At 43.6% G+C, this 20,931-nt stretch overlaps 1 long non-coding RNA gene across 2 annotated transcripts in view; it reads right to left on the minus strand.

Moving 5' to 3' along the window:
* LOC123755161 (uncharacterized) overlaps positions 1–20,931 on the minus strand; it is an 813,340-nt gene that overhangs the window by 179,287 nt on the left and 613,122 nt on the right. The window contains exon 1 of one of the 2 annotated variants that reach the window (XR_011229878.1): positions 16,603–16,617. The exons of the other annotated variant lie outside the window; for it this stretch is intronic. This is a non-coding gene — a long non-coding RNA (uncharacterized lncRNA). Of the gene's footprint in view, positions 1–16,602; positions 16,618–20,931 lie in introns of those variants that run through there. 2 annotated transcript variants of the gene reach the window in all.

Below are 20,931 nucleotides of genomic sequence, written 5' to 3' on the forward strand. Positions count from 1 at the left end.
TCATCACCAAACATTGAGAGGAATGAGTCAATACCCTCTGGAAGATCGTTTACATATATTAGAAACAGGATGGGTCCAAGTACAGAGCCCTGTGGGACTCCGCTGGTGACATCTCGCAGCTCGGATGTCTCCCCCCTCACAGTTACTCGCTGTTTCCTGTTGCTTAGATACTCCCTTATCCACTGGAGCACCTTACCTTTCACTCCTACCTGTTGCTCCAACTTTCGTAACAGCCTATTATGGGGTACTGTGTCAAAAGCTTTCTGACAGTCCAAGAAAATGCAGTCTGCCCACCCTTCTTTTTCTTGCCTAATTTTTGTTGCTTGGTCATAGAACTCTATTAACCCTGTGAGGCACGATTTACCATCTCTGAACCCATGTTGGTGTGTTACAAACCTATTTCCCCCCAGATGCTCTTAGAGCCTTTTTCTCACGATATTCTCCATCACCTTGCATGGTATACAAGTTAGGTAAACTGGCCTCTAGTTCAGTGCCTCTTTCCTGTCACCATTTTTGTATATTGGGACTACATAAGCTGTCTTCCAGGTTTCTGATAGGTCTCCTGTTTCCAGTGACCTGTTATACACCATAGAGAGTGGCATGTGTGTGTGTGTGTGCGTGCGTGCGTGTGTGTGTGTGTGTGTGTGTGTGTGTGTGTGTGTGTGTGTGTGTGTGTGTGTGTGTGTGTATTGGAGTGACTAACATTAACACAAATTAGACAACAATGGGCATGAAGTAACATTAGGACAAAACAAACAACGTCTCCTGATACCTGTGGAATAATAAAAGTGGGGCCATCTTTCACCCCGGGGCCGCCAGTGTCCATTTGCTGAAGTAGCGCTCAAGACCCCGGCTCCATTCTCCGGTTATGACCGCGCCCTCTCAAGTATTTTGTTCACAACTTGAAGGTAGAGATTGACCAATGCATAGGATGAGGGAATTTCACGGGAGATGGACCCTCGGTGGCCCCCGGCACAAGGGCTATATTAGGTTGCGGCGGCCGCACGGATGACCACCACTCCATCACCGCCGGTGTATAAATCAATATGGAACTTATGCGCGTGCTGCCCAAGGTTTAAACTTGCTTGATGTGCTCATGCAAGGTCCATCTAGATACTTCACTGTTCATCATAAATCCGCCGTCTCTATAAAGTGGAATCACCTCGTTTCTTCAGCACCCTATATGTGGATAATGTAGTGGCTATGGACTCAAAAACGGCGGTGCGGGTCGTGTGCGACTGAGGCGTACCATTGCCGCCAAGAAAGAGGTCCCGGGGCGGGCCGCCAGAGGGCGCCCCGGCCCGCGGTTCCTTGTACGCCCGGCCAAAACTTCTAATTTGCACTCTTCGCCTCTCAAACCTTCTCCCGGCAACAATTTGTTTTTGAGAATAGTTTCCGGAATTTTACCCGCTACACATCGGTCACTTTTTTTTTTTTTTTTTTTTTTTTTTTTTTTGGTTAACGTTAGAGGAAATTTGATGCGTGAGTAATGTTATATTTTGGGTGTTATGGCTGGTGTTTAGCCTTTGTTGTGTTAGCGTAGTGATCATGTTGGGCCCACCATGCCCTCGCTCACAACCCAAATGTTTTATATTTATCTTATTTGTATTAGTGATATATATATATATATATATATATATATATATATATATATATATATATATATATCAATGTAATGTAAAGGAAAATATTACATATATGTTTTTTTAGATTTTCAGGGAGGCGAGGAGGAGGAGAGGACCTGTACATTTCAACTCTCAGACACCGACGGGTGGGGCTGTGTCAGATAATATTAGGCTTTCTGTAAATATTATGACAAGATGTATGTGTGTGTTGTCTGCATGTGTGTGTGTGTGTATCTGTATGTGTTTGTGTGTCTGCATTTGTTTGTGCGTGTGTATATTTGTATGTGCGTGTGTATATTTACATGTGTTTGCGTGTATGTCTGTATGTGTTTTTGCGTGTATATATGTTTGCATTTGTGTGTATGTGTACAAGTTTGCATGTGTTTGTGTGTGTGTGTATTCACCTAGTTGAACTTGCGGGGGTTTAGCTCTGCTCTTTCGGCCCGTGTGTGTGTGTGTGTGTGTGTGTGTGTGTGTACTCACCTATTTGTACTCACCTATTTGTGCTTGCGGGGGTTGAGCTTTGGCTCTCTGGTACAGCCTCTCAACTGTCAATCAATTGGTGTACAGATTCCTGAGCCTACTGGGATCTATCATCTCTACATTTGAAACTGTGTATGGAATCAGCCTCCACCACATCACTGCCCAATGCATTCCACCTGTTAACTACTCTGACATTGAAAAAGTTCTTTCTAACGTCCCTGTGGCTCATTTGGGTACTCAGTTTCCACTTGTGTCCCCTTGTTCGCGTACCACCTGTGTTAAAAAGTTTATCCTTACGTACCCTGTAAATTCCTCTGAGACTTTTGTAGGTAGTGATCATGTCTCCTCCTACTCTTCTGTCTTCCAGTGTCGTGAGGTGCATTTCATGCAGCCTTTCCTCTTAACTCATGCCTCCTAATTCTGAGACTAGCCTAGCGACATACCTCTGAACTTTTTCCACCTTCGTCTTGTGCTTGAAAAGGTACGGGCTCCATGTTGGGGCCGCATACTCCAGGATTGGTCTTACATATGCTGTGTACAAGGTTCTGAATGATTCCTTACACAGGTTCCTGAAGGCTGTTCTGATGTTAGCCAGCCTCGTGTATGTCGCAGATGTAATTCTTTTTATATGGGCTTCAGGAAACAGATTTGGTGTGTGTGTGTGTACTCATCTATATGTACTCACCTATATGTGTTTGCGGGGGTTGAGCTCTGGCTCTCAGCCCGCCTCTCAACTGTCAATCAACTGATGTACAGTTTCCTGAGCCTATTGGGCGCTATCATATCTACACTTGAAACTGTGTATGGAGTCAGCCTCCACCACATCACTGCCTAATTCATTCCATTTGTCAACTACTCTGACACTAAAAAAATTCTTTCTAATATCTCTGTGGCTCATTTGGGCACTCATTTTCCACCTGTGTCCCATAGTGCATGTGCCCCTTGTGTTAAATAGCCCGTCTTTATCTACCCTGTCAATTCCTCTGAGAATCTTGTACGTGGTGATCATATCCCCCCTAACTCTTCTGTCTTCTAGCGACGTGAGGTTTCATTCCCGTAGTCTCTCCTCGTAGCTCATACCTCTCAGCCCGGGTACTAGTCTGGTGGCAAACCTTTGAACTTTTTCCAGTTTGGTTTTATGCTCGACTAGATATGGACTCCATGCTGGGGCTGCATACTTCAGGATTGGTCTGACATAGGTGGTATACAAAGTTCTGAATGATTCCTTGCACAAGTGTCTAAATGCCGTTCTTATGTTAGCCAACCTGGCATATGCTGCTGATGTTATCCTCTTGATATGGGGTTCAGGGGACAGGTCTGGCATGATATCAACCCCCACGTCTTTCTCTCTCTCTGACTCGTGTAGAATTTCATCTCCCAAATGTTACCTTGTAACTGGCCTCCTGCTCCCTACACCTATCTTCATTACATTACATTTGCTTGGGATAAACTCTAACAACCATTTGTTCGACCATTCCTTTAGTGTGTTGTGTGTGTGTGTTGGTGTACTCACCTAGTTCTCACCTAGTTGTGTTTGCGGGGGTTGAGCTCAGGCTCTTTGGTCCCGCCTCTCAACCGTCAATCAACAGAATCACACAAGTGTGTGTGTGTGTGTGTGTGTGTGTGTGTGTGTGTGTGTGTGTGTGTGTGTGTGTGTATCTTCTATATCCACATTGAATGAACCCTAAATATCTGGAATGTATCTAAATATCTATTTCTGCGATTATGTATATATGGCTCTGTATATCAGTGCTTACATATTTATGTGTGTATGTCTGCATGTGTGTGTTTGTGTGTCTGTGACCCCACTGAATGTTTGTGTCTATCTTTAAATCTCACTCTGTGTTTGAGAATAATTTTGTTTACCTGTTTGCTTTCCTATATTTGTTTGTGCCTTTGTGAATGTCTGTTTGACCAGCTACGTCAGGCTGGCTGGCTAGCTGGCTGGCTGGCTGGCTGGCTGGCTGGCTGTCTGACAAACTGACGAAATATATTTGAAGTTCTCTAAACAGAGAAACATGGACTAAGTACTAGTATCAAGCAGCATTACCTTCGTGCAAAGTAGCAGAGTTTGATCGGTTTAGCAATGTTCGGTGTTAATGGATAGCTTGTTAAAATATATTTTGCGCTGCTTTTCACTGTTCAAAAGATACTTTACTGCTTTCAGCACTGTTACGACACATCCGTGACTGTGAACTCTAAATTGCTAAATAGCTATTTAACAAAAAAAAAGGGGGGGGGGGCGGGGAAGGCAATTCAACTCAGTGAGGCTGAACCCGTATTGGTCTGAGTGTGAAAAAGACTTGTTGCCTGCTAATATTTGATTTTGAGATGTTCTCAGAGAATGTGATTTTTTTATTTATGCAGTAATGTTGAATTGCTGACTTGCACGTAATTGCCAGGTAATGGTGTTTGGCTCAACAAGAAACATATCATGCATTATGTACATGAACACCGACACACACACACACACACACACACACACACACACACACACACACACAAGTGATGTGGTGGAGGCTGACTCCATACACAGTTTCAAGTGTAGATATGATAGAGCCCAGTAGGCTCAGGAACCTGTACACCAGTTGACTGACAGTTGAGAGGCGGGACCAAAGAGCCAAAGCTCAACCCCCGCAAGCACAACTAGGTGAGTACAAATAGATGACTACACACACACACACACACACACACACACACACACACACTCACTCACTCACTCGAGGACAATCCAGATGTAATTTCACTCAGAGACAAAACTGTCAGAAATTATAACAAGTGCAGTATTCTCTCTGGACTATCTTGCAAAATTAAAAAAAAAGAGACACAGAAGGGAAAGTGAGGAACTAGATATCAAACTGATGAGAAACCTAAGCCTTGAAAGATTCAGCATCTGCATGAAAAGCTGGTGCTTGAATAGCAAGCAGGACTGTATATCAAATCTTAATTAGGCAAGACTTCAAGTATGGCAGAAGGTACATTTGAAGACGAAAGAACATCATCACGATATAAATACACACAGTTAAATTAATAGAAGCATCAATCTTTAACTAGAGGTGTAAGGCAGCACCTGTGGAGTAATACACTACAAGAACAGTGGACTAGCAGGAAGAAGAAGAGAGTACCACAAAAATATAAGTAGAGCAACAAGATGAAAATAATGTAGCAGATGAAACAAAGGCTCAACTCAATCCGCTCAACAGCTGCATTTGGAAGGTAAACCAGTAAAGGAACAGGTGATAAAAAATGAGGATTCAGGAGAAACATTCACAGAGAATAACAGCGATGTGTGTGAGGAATTTAAAAAAATGGTTCCATGAGATCTTCACAAAGTTTCCAAAAGGAAAGTAAGAAGACTATTCTGACCTCGACTGTGGCTTTTTCACACACAGGAATTACATTTGACATAGATCTTACCTGATGGGGGGCTCAGTAGGGAGATTTCACGGTATTTTATTACTGTAATGGGCAATGCATGGCGGCTTAGGGGTTGTGAAGTGAAGGGCGACAGTTTCTGAAACGACAGGAACTGTGTCCAACTGAGCAGCACTGGATCACCTTGTGATTGCCAGAGGTAAAGTAAGGAGGCAACTGTTAGAGCTGGACCAGACTATAGCTGTGGGAGCAGTTAGCCTCTCACCGTGGAGGAGACCAAGAGACTGGGCTGAAGCATTGTTACAGTAATGTACTATGTTATATATGACGTTACTGGTAACACAACTACCAGAAACTTTGAAGTTTACATAGTGTAGATATCCGAAACTAACATACAGATAGCGTCAAACTGCATGCTAGTTCCGTTTCTTGGATATCAAGCAAGATAACGGGAAAATACCTCAAGAACGAGACCAGTACAACATCTTGAGACAAGAGTCTTCATGTAACAATACAGTCACAGGCTTAGGGACTGTATATCTTGTATCATCAACCTGATAGACTCGTGTAACTGGTCGACACAGTTGAGACAAGACAGAGATATTCAACACCTGGCACGAATGAATCACGTCTAGACACGCACATGTCTAGACACGCCCATGTCTAGACACGCCCAAGTCTAGACACGCACATGTCTAGACACGCCCATGTCTAGACACGCCCATGTCTAGACACGCCCATGTCTAGACACGCCCATGTCTAGACACGCACATGTCTAGACACGCACATGTCTAGACACGCCCATGTCTAGACACGCCCATGTCTAGACACGCACATGTCTAGACACGCACATGTCTAGACACGCACATGTCTAGACACGCACATGTCTAGACACGCCCATGTCTAGACACGCCCATGTCTAGACACGCACATGTCTAGACACGCACATGTCTAGACACGCACATGTCTAGACACGCCCATGTCTAGACACGCCCAAGTCTAGACACGCACATGTCTAGACACGCCCATGTCTAGACACGCACATGTCTAGACACGCACATGTCTAGACACGCACATGTCTAGACACGCCCATGTCTAGACACGCCCAAGTCTAGACACGCACATGTCTAGACACGCCCATGTCTAGACACGCACATGTCTAGACACGCCCATGTCTAGACACGCCCAAGTCTAGACACGCCCATGTCTAGACACGCCCATGTCTAGACACGCCCATGTCTAGACACGCACATGTCTAGACACGCACATGTCTAGACACGCACATGTCTAGACACGCACATGACTTAGAATAGTCTTTCAAATAACAGCTCAGAATTCGACTAGCATCCTAGTAAAACTAAGTTGTACAACATAACAATATGACCCATAATGCCTCAGCAACAAGCAAGAATAACAACCTATGTGTAAAAGTAAATTGGGCAATAAAAGATATTATATAGTCATGCTAACGGTTCACAGCTCACTCAACGTCTGTGTCAACTCACTAGTAAGACCGCCTCACCTTGGGTCTTCTTGGAACAGCCAGGAGACACGCTAATGGCCTCGTTAACTCCCACACTCATGTGCAGCTACGCTGACTACGCTCAGGTAGAAAAACAAGTAGAAATACACTTGGTGAGTAGACGTTGACCAGACCACACACTAGAAATTGAAGGGACGACGACGTTTCGACTTGAGAATGGTCCAGGACGGACCGAAACGTCGTCGTCCCTTCACTTTCTAGTGTGTGGTCTGGTCAACATACTTCAGCCACGTTATTGTGACTCATCGCCTGAGTAGACGTGTTGTTTAGAGCACAGAACGACGTCATTGGGGAATCTCATGGCTGTTTCAAGAAGCTCAAGGTTCTTGTGCACAAGGACCTAACAATAGTTCATTAGTGTGCTGTTGAACACACAACATATATATAAGAATATAAGAATGAAAGTAACCTCAGAAGACCTATTAGCACATACGAGGCAGCTCCTATTTATATCTACCCAAACTCATTCCACATTAACGCACCATGTTAACCAGACTAGCAGCTTAAGCTATTCCCTCGATTTAACCACAGTCATATTTCAAGTGGTTTGCTCCTACCCAAATGCATAAGATCCTAGGTAACCCGTTAAGCTATTATGATACTCAGTTGAAAGGTTTAGATTAAGGACACTTTTTGCTTTTAAATTGTTAATTGTTATTCATGTCAGACCCCAGAGTATTTCTTAAAACAATTCATACAAGCCCGAAATTATATGGGGTTCAACCCCTTGTTATTTTCATATATCATTGACACTATTTTCAAGGTCACGCTATATACCCATGTTAGTTAAGGTCACGCTATATACCCATGTTAGTTAAGGTCACGCTATATACCCATGTTAGTTAAGGTCACGCTATATACGCATGTTAGTTAAGGTCACGCTATATACCCATGTTAGTTAAGGTCACGCTATATACCCATGTTAGTTAAGGTCACGCTATATACCCATGTTAGTTAAGGTCACGCTATATACCCATGTTAGTTAAGGTCACGCTATATACCCATGTTAGTTAAGGTCACGCTATATACCCATGTTAGTTAAGGTCACGCTATATGCCCATGTTAGTTAAGGTCACGCTATATACCCATGTTAGTTAAGGTCACGCTATATACCCATGTTAGTTAAGGTCACGCTATATACCCATGTTAGTTAAGGTCACGCTATATACCCATGTTAGTTAAGGTCACGCTATATACCCATGTTAGTTAAGGTCACGCTATATACCCATGTTAGTTAAGGTCACGCTATATACCCATGTTAGTTAAGGTCACGCTATATACCCATGTTAGTTAAGGTCACGCTATATACCCATGTTAGTTAAGGTCACGCTATATACCCATGTTAGTTAAGGTCACGCTATATACCCATGTTAGTTAAGGTCACGCTATATACCCATGTTAGTTAAGGTCATCGAGGAGGGTAGAGGGGGGGGGGGGGTGTCAGCCCGGACTCCTATTTAGATATTATCTATATAAATACAAATGGAAATGTTCGTTTGTTCAAAATTACTAATCTCCGAAAGTTCTTCTCCGATTGGTTTGAAATTTTCTCACAGCGTTCCATTCTCATCCGAGCGGTGTTTTATATACATACTATATACTTGTTACGTCTGTAACGGGGAAAAAACATGCATAAAAAAAAAAACTTTTTCATGTGAGGGAAATCTTCGAAACCTCTTTACCTATTGCTTTGAAATTTTGACACAACTTTGGATTCAAGTAGGCACGTGTTTTTATATACCTACTATATACATGCCTCAACTGTGTCAGGAAAAAAACATGTTTTTTTTTTTTTTAAAAGCGCCATCTGTTGGACGCAAGAGCAACACACGCTGCACTAAATTATGTTACGATTCCATTTCAATGTTTCCGATTGCATTGATAAATTGAATTTTCATATATTTCGATTTATTTTCATTTTGATTTAATTATATTGTGTGAGATTGCATTGGAAGTGAGCTATGTTCTTTACCATACCGTTCATTTCATAAGTATAGGTATAGATGCCACACCTGTGACAGGTAAAAACATCTTTTTTTTTTAAAGAGATAGCGCCATCTGTTGCACGTAATAGCAACACACGCTATACTAAATATGTTACGATTTCATTTCAATGTTTCTGATTTCATTGATAAATTGAATTTTCATATATTTCGATTTATTTTCATTTTGATTTAATTATTTTGTGTGACATTGTGTTGGAATTAAGCTTTGTAGTTTACTATGGGTAAACAACACAGCTGACAGTTGTTCGTAAGTATAGTTTATTTGTTTATTTTTTCATTGTTTTTCATTTCGTTTTTTTAAAAATTTTTCTTATATTTCAATGATGGGAATATCAAAACATTTGATGTTCCCAATTTTCTGATGGGAACATTAGATCATTTGGGAATGCATCGGACGAGGGAGTAGGGAATGGTGGGGAGGACGACGGGACGGGAGTGGGGGATAGTGGGGAAGACGATGGGACAGGGGAGGGGGTAATGGTGAGGAGGACGAGGGGATGGGGGAGTTGGAGATCGTAGGGACGAGGGGACAGGGGAGGGGGAATGGAAGGGAGGACGAGGGGTTATCTTGAGGTTATCTTGAGATGATTTCGGGGCTTAGCGTCCCCACGGCTCGGTCCTCTACCAGGACTCCATTTTGTTACACTCCCCATCCCCAGGAAGCAGCCCATAGTAGCTGTCTGACTCCCAGGTACCTATTTACTGCTAGGTAACAGGGGCATCATGGTGAAAGAAACATTTTGCCCATTTGTCTCCGCCTCCACCGGGGATCGATCCCGGAACTTCAGGACTACGAATCCGAAGCGCTGTCCACCCAGCTGTCAGGCGGGGTCGCTGTAGTGGGGGATGGTGGGGAAGACAAAGGGACGGGGGACGGGGGAATGGTGGGGAGGACTGGGAGACTGGGGAAGGGTGCTGTGGCTCAGCAATGCACATGCGTTGCTGAGCCACAGCAACGCGTGACCGGGTACAGCTAGTTTATAATAAAGATGTGGACCATCGTACACATATTAATGAAATGGACTCTTAGAAAGTACAATTTTGTACTATTGAATTTGGAGAAAACGGGAAAGGGGTTTTGAATTTCTGTTGCTAGTAAGACCTAACCTAACCATCCTAGGCATAATTCAACCATATACACAGTACATACATGAGCTATCCTAGACCTAGGAATATTTAAGACTGATTTTCAGCTTAATTTTGTCCTGACTGTAAAGTGATTAGTACCAAATTCTACGATGTAACTGTACATTACGCCAATATATGTACGATGGTCCACATAGTTACAAAAAGGACTATCTAAACAGGAATATTGGGGGGGGGGGGGCGGGTCAAGAAGTGTTTGACCTCAAGAAACCCAACACTATACTGGGTCAGTTTATATGGTCGTCTGGCCCGAGACCTTCCTCATAGGTCAGAGCCGGTCGGCCGAGCGGACAGCACGCTGGACTTGTGATCCTGTGGTCATAGGTTCGATCCCAGGCGCCGGCGAGAAACAATAGGCAGATTTTGTTTCACCCTATGCCCCTGTTACCTAGCAGTAAAATAGGTACCTGGGTGTTAGTCAGCTGTCACGGGCTGCTTCCTGGGGGTGGAGGCCTGGTCGAGGACCGGGCCGCGGGGACACTAAAAAGCTAAAAAGCCCCGAAATCATCTCAAGATAGGTCAGTATATATGGTCCTGTGGCCCGAGACCTTCCTCATAGGTCAGTATATATGGTCCAGTGGCCCGGGACCTTCCTCATAGGTCAGTATATATGGTCCAGTGGCCCGGGACCTTCCTCATAGGTCAGTATATATGGTCCAGTGGCCCGGGACCTTCCTCATAGGTCAGTATATATGGTCCAGTGGCCCGGGACCTTCCTCATAGGTCAGTATATATGGTCCAGTGGCCCGGGACCTTCCTCATAGGTCAGTATATATGGTCCAGTGGCCCGGGACCTTCCTCATAGGTCAGTATATATGGTCCAGTGGCCCGGGACCTTCCTCATAGGTCAGTATATATGGTCCAGTGGCCCGGGACCTTCCTCATAGGTCAGTATATATGGTCCAGTGGCCCGGGACCTTCCTCATAGGTCAGTATATATGGTCCAGTGGCCAGGAACCTTCCTCATAGGTCAGTATATATGGTCCAGTGGCCCGGGACCTTCCTCATAGGTCAGTATATATGGTCCAGTGGCCCGGGACCTTCCTCATAGGTCAGTATATATGGTCCTGTGGCCAGGAACCTTCCTCATAGGTTCACTTATATTTGCATATAAGTGTCTTCCCCCCCCCCCTCCGTACATTTTACTCCTCACCCGTTCTTTCACTCCCTCTCTTATATACTGTGACTCGCAGAGTGCACTCCTGGCATTGAACCCACATAGTAGCAACACCCAGAAAATAGTGATATTCGAATGAATGTTTTAGCTGCTAAAGAAGGTAGATTTGAAATTAAATTCCTATGGATACCATCCATGTTGGCATCTCAAGGCATGACACTGTTGATATGCTTGCGGGTTGGCTTGCTAAGACAGCCTGCAGAAAACCAGTGGTAGAAATAGATATGGGTGCTTCATTAGCAGTGACAAAGAGAATACTTAAACACACATCTAATGAAGATCTCACCGACCTAACAAATTCTCAAAGACCTGAATGTTGTAGCATTAAATATTATGATAGATATCGTGAAGAGACATTCACATATGGGACTAATAGAACAAGAACCCGGCAATGTGATGTTATAGTGGCCAGAATACGCCTGGGATATAGACGTATCTGGCAGCTTTCTCAAAACCCAAATGTCGAGTACACAATGTGTCAACTTTGTGAAAGAGAAAACATGCGCTCTCTTGAACATTATATTGTAGAATGTCCCATTCTGACTGACTTTCGCCCCCCCTCCCCTCGGGCTAAGATATGCTGAACTCTGAATTATTATATGAGTACTGGAACACTTGATGATATATTGGACTTGTACCCAAGATTGGCCATGTAATGTATCATTTATACAATGTATGTGATGTAACTATATAACCTGAGCTTGTAAAAGCACCTTAATTACCTTCAGTGATTAAGTGCTTAATTGTACACTAATTTCTCTATCAGCTATCTCACCCTGTCAGAGTAAAAGAGACAAATGTATGTGAATGCATGTGCGTATATATATATATATATATATATATATATATATATATATATATATATATATATATGTATATATATATATATATATATATATATATATATATATATATATATATATATATATATATATATAATGTACATATATGTGTGTGTATAAGGTATATATGGAAGCTGATCAGAATTACATTTCACCTCTGTAAATGCACATTAATGACACTATGTAAAAGACACATCGAACATTTTATGTAGGGCATATGTAAATATGTGTATCTATGTATTTAGATATGTAGGTTAGCTTAGCATTTTAAAAGCACCGAATCACCTTCTGTGGTTGATTGTTCAATAAACCCCTGAACTATATGTTTAACACATCTCTAACCCTGTCCATGGAGGACAGAAGAAAATGTATATATGTTCATTAGCATTGTAAATGTGTGGCCACGTCTGTGGTAGAAAATAATAATAATAAAAAACTCCCTCTCTTCTTACTTTCTTCGCTCTCTTCTTCTTTCCCTTCTTTCTTTCTTCCCACCCTCCCCCTCCATCCCCCGTTTCTTCCCGCTTTCTCCCCATTATTTTCATTTCTTTCCTCCCAATCTCTATCTTCCTATTCTGGCTCTCCTCTCTATCTTATACCCTTCCCCTTCCCCCTTCCTCTCCTTTCCGCTCCCCCTCTTCCTCACCTCCTCCCTCCCTCTCCTTCCCCCTCCCCCCCCTCTTCCTCTCCTGCCCCTCCCCGTTCTTCCTTCTCCCCCCCCTCTTCCTCTCCATTCCTCTCCCCTTCTTTTTCCCCCTCTCCCCTCTTCCTCTCCTTCCCCCTCCCCCTCCCCCCTCCCCCTCCCCCTCTTCCTTCCCCCTCTCGTCTCTTCCTTCCCCCTACCCCCTCTTCCTCTCTTCCCCCTCTCACTCACTCTCCTCTCTTACCCAACTCTAGGATTTGAGTTTCATTGTAACAAACACGCAGGTCTCTTAATTAAATTAAAACAGCTAAACCCGGGGATGAGTACCGTTAACTGCATTTATGATTCGGTCAATTACCTCTAATTGCCTTCCCCCGCAAATGTACTTGCTCTAATTAACAAGGGACGAGCCAGATCATCAACAAATGTCGTCGTGTTTACAGGTGGCTCCGGGGGTCATCTGCTCTGACATGTGTCTGGATGACTCGACCTTAATTAGTCACTCTCAGGGCCACTCTGACTGTCTGGGGTCTTTGTTTGTATTAGTCACTCTCAGGGCCACTCTGACTGCCTGGGGTCTTTGTTTATATTAGTCACTCTCAGGGCCACTCTGACTGTCTGGGGTCTTTGTATTAGTCACTCTCAGGGCCACTCTGACTGTCTGGGGTCTTTGTTTATATTAGTCACTCTCAGGGCCACTCTGACTGCCTGGGGTCTTTGTTTGTATTAGTCACTCTCAGGGCCACTCTGTCTGGGGGTCTTTGTTTATATTAGTCACTCTCAGGGCCACTCTGTCTGGGGGTCTTTGTTTATATTAGTCACTCTCAGGGCCACTCTGACTGTCTGGGGTCTTTGTTTATATTAGTCACTCTCAGGGCCACTCTGACTGTCTGGGGTCTTTGTTTGTATTAGTCACTCTCAGGGCCACTCTGTCTGGGGGTCTTTGTTTATATTAGTCACTCTCAGGGCCACTCTGACTGTCTGGGGTCTTTGTTTATATTAGTCACTCTCAGGGCCACTCTGACTGTCTGGGGTCTTTGTTTGTATTAGTCACTCTCAGGGCCACTCTGTCTGGGGGTCTTTGTTTATATTAGTCACTCTCAGGGCCACTCTGACTGTCTGGGGTCTTTGTTTGTATTAGTCACTCTCAGGGCCACTTTGACTGTCTGGGGTCTTTGTTTATATTAGTCACTCTCAGGGCCACTTTGACTGTCTGGGGGTCTTTGTTTGTATTAGTCACTCTCAGGGCCACTTTGACAGTCTGGGGGTCTTTGTTTGTATTAGTCACTCTCAGGGCCACTCTGTCTGGGGGTCTTTGTTTGTATTAGTCACTCTCAGGGCCACTCTGACTGTCTGGGGTCTTTGTTTATATTAGTCACTCTCAGGGCCACTCTGACTGTCTGGGGTCTTTGTATTAGTCACTCTCAGGGCCACTCTGACTGTCTGGGGTTTTTATTTACATTCTCGTAAGCCCATGCACGTTCGAACAGTTGCGTGACGCCGTGTATCTGGACTCTAATTATTACTGATGATTTTGATGATGCAACGCCCTGACACAATTTTGAATTATCAAATGATGAGTTTCATGATTCTATACTGGGAGAAAGGTGATGTTCAGAAATTAGTGATTATCACAATCCCGTAGTGAAAATGTCATTTATTGCGAGTTGAAAATGTTTAGATAATCTTGTAATTATAATTTTGATAATCACATACTGATCATATAAATAATCAAGTATTGATTATTTAAATTATCAAGTAGTGATAATTTTTGATAATCACCGATTAATAACTATGGATAATTGCTTATTAACAACTTTCATTTAACGATGAAATATTTTTGATACACAGAGAAATCACATTAACGTGATATATCAAAGAACGTGATTTATCAGAGAACGTGATTTATCAGAGAACGTGATATAGCAGAGAACGTGGTATATCAGAGAACGTGATATAGCAGAGAACGTGGTATATCAGAGAACGTGGTATATCAGAGAACGTGATTTAGCAGAGAACGTGATATATCAGAGAACGTGATATAGCAGAGAACGTGATATAACAGAGAAGGAGCCCTGATGTGGGTTCGGTATATTTGTCGATTATTTCAGTGTTGCTTGTTAAGATGTCTCTGGTGATGGTCTAGTTGTGTGAGGAGATTATATGCTCCTTGATGGAGTATCTGTTGCTTGTGCATTGTTAATCGCCTCGAGAGAGAGAGAGAGAGAGAGAGAGAGAGAGAGAGAGAGAGAGAGAGAGAGAGAGAGAGAGAGAGAGAGAGAGAGAGAGAGAGAGAGAGAGAGAGAGACGTTGCGGTCTTGCCTATATACTGAGATCTTTGGAGCGGACACTCCCCCTTAAGAGTATGGCCTCGCGACGTCGACGAAAATGGTCTTGCGACCGACTTGGACGAAGACAAAAGTACTTGTTATGTGCTCTTCAACGGCAACGCAAACACCGGACGACAATTGGCCCCCAGATGTAACAAGATAATCGGTATCAACACATCCCCGCACCCCATGAGTGTCCTCGCCTACACCACCAACTCCTACACTGACCTCGCCACACTGAAGAAAGAATATCGCCATCCAGAATTCCACCGCAAATTCCCAGAAGGACAAATGTAATTCCCCGAAAAGGAAGACGATCCTGATGGTACCAAACTACCGATGTTGTTCTGGTCAGGTATAAAGCGTCGCCTTCCATATTAACTGCAACCTGGCGGCCAAGCTTCCTGCGGACCATACACACACACTTCACTGCGACCATGAAGACTCCATCCATCCATAGATCTCCAGTATCAGCTACTGGTACTGATAATGGCGCCAAAGAGCCTCCACTTATGGGCTATTCATTCCCGTGCCACCTTTTGGGTGGCTTAATCTTTAGCAATCTTTATCAATCGTGGTAAATTCAAGAGTTATAGCCCCACTCCTGTGCCAGGTAAGTCCACTATGGGATCAACATAGCCGTGCTATGAATCTAAAAACAACAACACCAGCATGGTAAATTAGCATTTGAGAATGTAAAGAGTGACCTTGTGAAACGCATCCCAAAGGCGTCAGACAAAAAATCTGAAAATGAACTTTGGAGAGTTAATTTTTAAACTTCCTCCAACAGTGAAGAAAAAATATAAGAAATGTTTAAAAGATTCGATGTTAAAATTATTAATCTTACCCTTTCGGTTACATTCAACAATATATATATATATATATATATATATATATATATATATATATATATATATATATATATATATATATATATATATATATACTAGGCCAAATGTTTAAATGTGTTTCCTAATAGCGCTAGGGGGGGGGGGGGGGTGTTGTATCGTACACACAGTGCCTGGTGTTGGGCTCAACACCCGTCAACCTCTGCAGGATTGTTAAGGCCACCAAAAGTGTTTACTGACCAACCAGCATGTATACTGTAGTTCCGTACTGTGCTCAGGGCTACAGTAAGCTCTCTGTGTATATTCATACTGGTCTGGTGATGAGCTTAAGGCCTATCAACCTCTGGAAGGTTGCCACAATAGCCTACTGACTAATCAGCAAGTACCCTTTAGACCTGAACATAGGCCATAAACAAACTCACAGTGAGTATACTCCGAAATACCCCTTGAAGGTGCTGAATAGCTTCAGCACTGATGACTTCTAGGTAATCAGCTACCAATCATGTTCTAGAAATAGACGTCATCTAGAAGACAAAACATTATTGATAGGAAAGTGTCTGGATGCAGGTCTCAGCTTTACTAACCTTAAGCTACGCAGAGGACCTCACTCAGCGTATTACAGACAGCGTAAAAGTGAACCTTCCTCGCAAAGTACAAGACGAAACTGAGAGAATCACACATGGAAAATCCAGCCTATCCCCGTCAGCAGAGGCCACTGCATGCACCCGCCAAACCCACGACTCACAACTGATGACGTTTGAACATTTCTCGAACAGTGCTTCTCTGACAGCCTCTGTTCGAATCGTAACTCTGTAAACAACCCGTCCTCCAACCCGTCCTCAGATCAAGTCCTTCTATCCGGCGGTCGACCCCCAAAGACGTATTCATCAGTTTAAACATTCTGTTCATTCAAAACAGAAATTTTCTCAAATATAAATTAATATTATTATATATTAGCATATTTAGGCTCTTCTTGTTGTTTTAGATTCAACTACTGGAACAAAAGTTCCAAGTAGCACGGGCTATGGTGAGCCCGTAATTGGAGACTCTTTGGAGCCATTATCCATAGCTGATACTGGAGATGTGGGGATGGGGTCTGTGGAGGTACCAATCAAATCCAAGACATATTTAGGCATTGGTTAGGTTCTGTTGGCGATTATTTGAATTTGTAGTACGTAGGTGAAGCATTTACAGCGTTGTGGTTCGAACAAAAGTCGTCAGCGAAACACTTGTTCCGGAAGTGTTCGGACGTCATCAGTTATGAGTCGTGGGTAAACCATTTTTCCTTTATAAACTCCTGGGGGTTTGGCGGGTGCAAGGAATGGACTTTGGCTTTTGTTTACGAGGTCGGGCTGCTGTAAATGATTCACCCCAGTCCGTCCTCATAAACAAAGGCCAAAGTCCATTCCATAGAACCACAAGACCCCCCCCCCCTGTTTATGAATTGAAAACGGTTTTCACACACGACTCGACGTTCGAACACTTCTCGAACAATGCTTCGCTGACGACCTAAGTTCGAATCTTAACTCCGTAAATGCTTCACCCACGTACTACATATACAATTAATTGCCAACACAACCTAAATCTTACCTATCCTGGGCCTTACTATACACAAGTTATAATATATAATAATACTACTTTATATCTGAGGAAATTCCAATTTTGATTACACAGTACATTAAAAGTGATGAATGGTGTACATACCTTTATGTCGCACTGGTGTAAATCACCCTGGACTCCCATTCACCCATCAACCTTCCATAAACTCTCTCTCTTCCTTTCCATCCCTTTGAGCTACTTCCCTTCCTTTAAGGTACTCCCCTTTTCTTTAAGCCCCTCCCATTACCCTTCCCCTTAAATTCTCCCATCTCCCTTAAGCACCACTCCTTTTTCTCACCCTTCTCTTAAATTGCTCCCATCATCCTTAAACTCCCTTATACACCCCTTCACTTAAACCCTTCCCCCTTTCCCCCTCATCCTCCTTTACATCACTCCCTTTCACCCTTACCCTCATCGCCCTCACTTTCCCCCTTGCACCCTCCCCTGCACCCCAGCTCCCCCTGACAGGATATCACATGATAAAACTCGCGAAGATAAATCGTCTCACCAACTAGAACTCCCCTGGAGAGTCCAGCGCCGAGAAAAATTGTTCCCGGTACAGGAGGCTCCGGTTATTTGAGACCCGGTATGTTAGAACCTGGTTAATGGAGCCCGTGGTGCACTGTAGACCCCGGGTTAGTGGAGCCTTCAGATGCAAGTGTTCACTGTATCTTTGAAGCCTCCGGAGTGTGAAGCCCCAATTTTAGTCCTGGAACGTGGAGCCCCGGTTCACGAAATCCGGATGAATGGTTCATCCGGGTCACGAAACTCCGGTTAGTATGTCCTTAGCCCGTCCACATAAACAAAGGCCAAATGCTCGCTAATCCAGTCACCTAACGTCATGTCCATGAATGAAAAACACATTACACAACACTCTCGTCTGATGACGTTTGCATATTTCTCGAAAAGTGCTTCGCTGACGTCCTCTGTTCGAATACCACCACTGACAAATCAGCCCGTCCTCCAAACAAAGATCCAAAAGTGATTCCATGCACCCGCCAAACCCCCTGTTTATGAAAGAAAAGCGGTTTACACACGACTCACAACTGCTGACGTTCGAACATATCCGGAACAAGTGCTTCACTGACGAATTTTGTTCGAATCACAACGCTATAAATGCTTCACCCACGTACTACAAATACAAATAATCGCCAGCAGAACCTAAACACCTAACCTAACCTATCCTATACCTATATATGCACAATATGCATATATAGGTATAGGTATAGGTATATATAATATTATAATATATTATAATATTAATTTATACTTGCGAAAATTCCCGTTTTGAATGAACAGCATGTTAAAAGTTATGAATGCGTCTGTGGGGGCGACCGCTGGATGTAATGGACTTGAGTCGAGGACGGGTTGCTGTAAATGCTTCACCCACGTACTACAAGTACAAATAATCGCCAACAGAGCCTAAACACCTGACCTAACCTAACTAAATATACTATATACATATTGCCTATATATACGCAATATGCCAATATATTATAATAATAATTTATACATGAGCAAATTCCCGTTTTGAATGAACAGCATGTAAAAATTTATGAATGTGTGGGGTCGATTCGCTGGATGTAATAGACTTGAATCGAGGATGGTTTTTTTTTGTTTGACCCACAATGCTGTAAATGCTACACCCACGTACCTATAACCACTTGGGGTGGACGGTAGAGCGACGGTCTCGCTTCAAGCAGATCGGCGTTCAATCCTCGACCGTCTAAGTGGTTGGGCACCATTCCTTCCCCCCTGTCCCATCCCAAATCCTTATCCTGACCCCTTCCAAGTGTTATATAGTCGTAATGGCTTGGCGCTGCTGAATGGATTTTTGGGATCGGCAGCCGCGTTGGGCGAGCCTAGTCCGAGGAGGTGGTGGTGGGGAAGGGGGGGGGGGGAAGCTGGTGTAGCTGTACCAGTAGCTGGCTACTGGAGCACCAGAAGCCCGCTCTCACCAGCGGTCCCAACGTCAATAACCTGTCCTACTAGAGGGCCTTTACCTGCCAGAGGACCCACGAACAGAAAACGGGACATAATGTAAAATTTCGCGAGCCGCTACCATCTTCCAGTGCGACAGTTTACGGCCGTAGGTAATGTATACGTCAAAAATGCGACGTGCTATTAGGAGGACGGCTTGTGCGCAGATCTGCGTTGTCCCAGTACACTATATACACTACAGCCACCAGTACACTATACACACTACAACCACCAGTACACTATACAGACTACAACCACCAGTACACTATATACACTACAACCACCAGTACACTATATACACTACAGCCACCAGTACACTATACACACTACAACCACCAGTACACTATACACACTACAGCCACCAGTACACTATACACACTACAACCACCAGTACACTATATACACTACAACCACCAGTACACTATATACACTACAACCACCAGTACACTATATACACTACAACCACCAGTACACTATACACACTACATAGTGGGGCCTCGTAGCCTGGTGGATAGCGCGCAGGACTCGTAATTCTGTGGCGCGGGTTCGATTCCCGCACGAGGCAGAAACAAATGGGCAAAGTTTCTTTCACCCTAAGTGCCCCTGTTACCTAGCAGTAAATAGGTACCTGGGAGTTAGTCAGCTGTCACGGGCTGCTTCCTGGGGTGTGTGTGTGGTGTGGAAAAAAAAAAAAAAAAAGTAGTTAGTAAACAGTTGATTGACAGTTGAGAGGTGGGCCGAAAGAGCAAAGCTCAACCCCCGTAAAAAAAACACAACTAGTAAACACTACAGCCACCAGTACACTATACACACTACAACCACCAGTACACTATACACACTACAACCACCAGTACACTATATACACTACAACCACCAGTACACTATACACACTACAACCACCAGTACACTATACGCACTACAACCACCAGTACACTATACACACTACAGCCACCAGTACACTATATACACTACAACCACCAGTACACTATATACACTACAACCACCAGTACACTATATACACTACAACCACCAGTACACTATACACACTACAACCACCAGTACACTATACACACTACAACCACCAGTACACTATATACACTACAACCACCAGTACACTATATACACTACAACCACCAGTACACTATACACACTACAACCACCAGTACACTATACACACTACAACCACCAGTACACTATACACACTACAGCCACCAGTACACTATATACACTACAGCCACCAGTACACTATACACACTACAACCACCAGTACACTATACACACTACAGCCACCAGTACACTATATACACTACAGCCACCAGTACACTATACACACT

This window comes from Procambarus clarkii, chromosome 28 (genome assembly GCF_040958095.1).
Source record: "Procambarus clarkii isolate CNS0578487 chromosome 28, FALCON_Pclarkii_2.0, whole genome shotgun sequence".
Taxonomy (NCBI): Eukaryota; Metazoa; Arthropoda; class Malacostraca; order Decapoda; family Cambaridae; genus Procambarus; species Procambarus clarkii.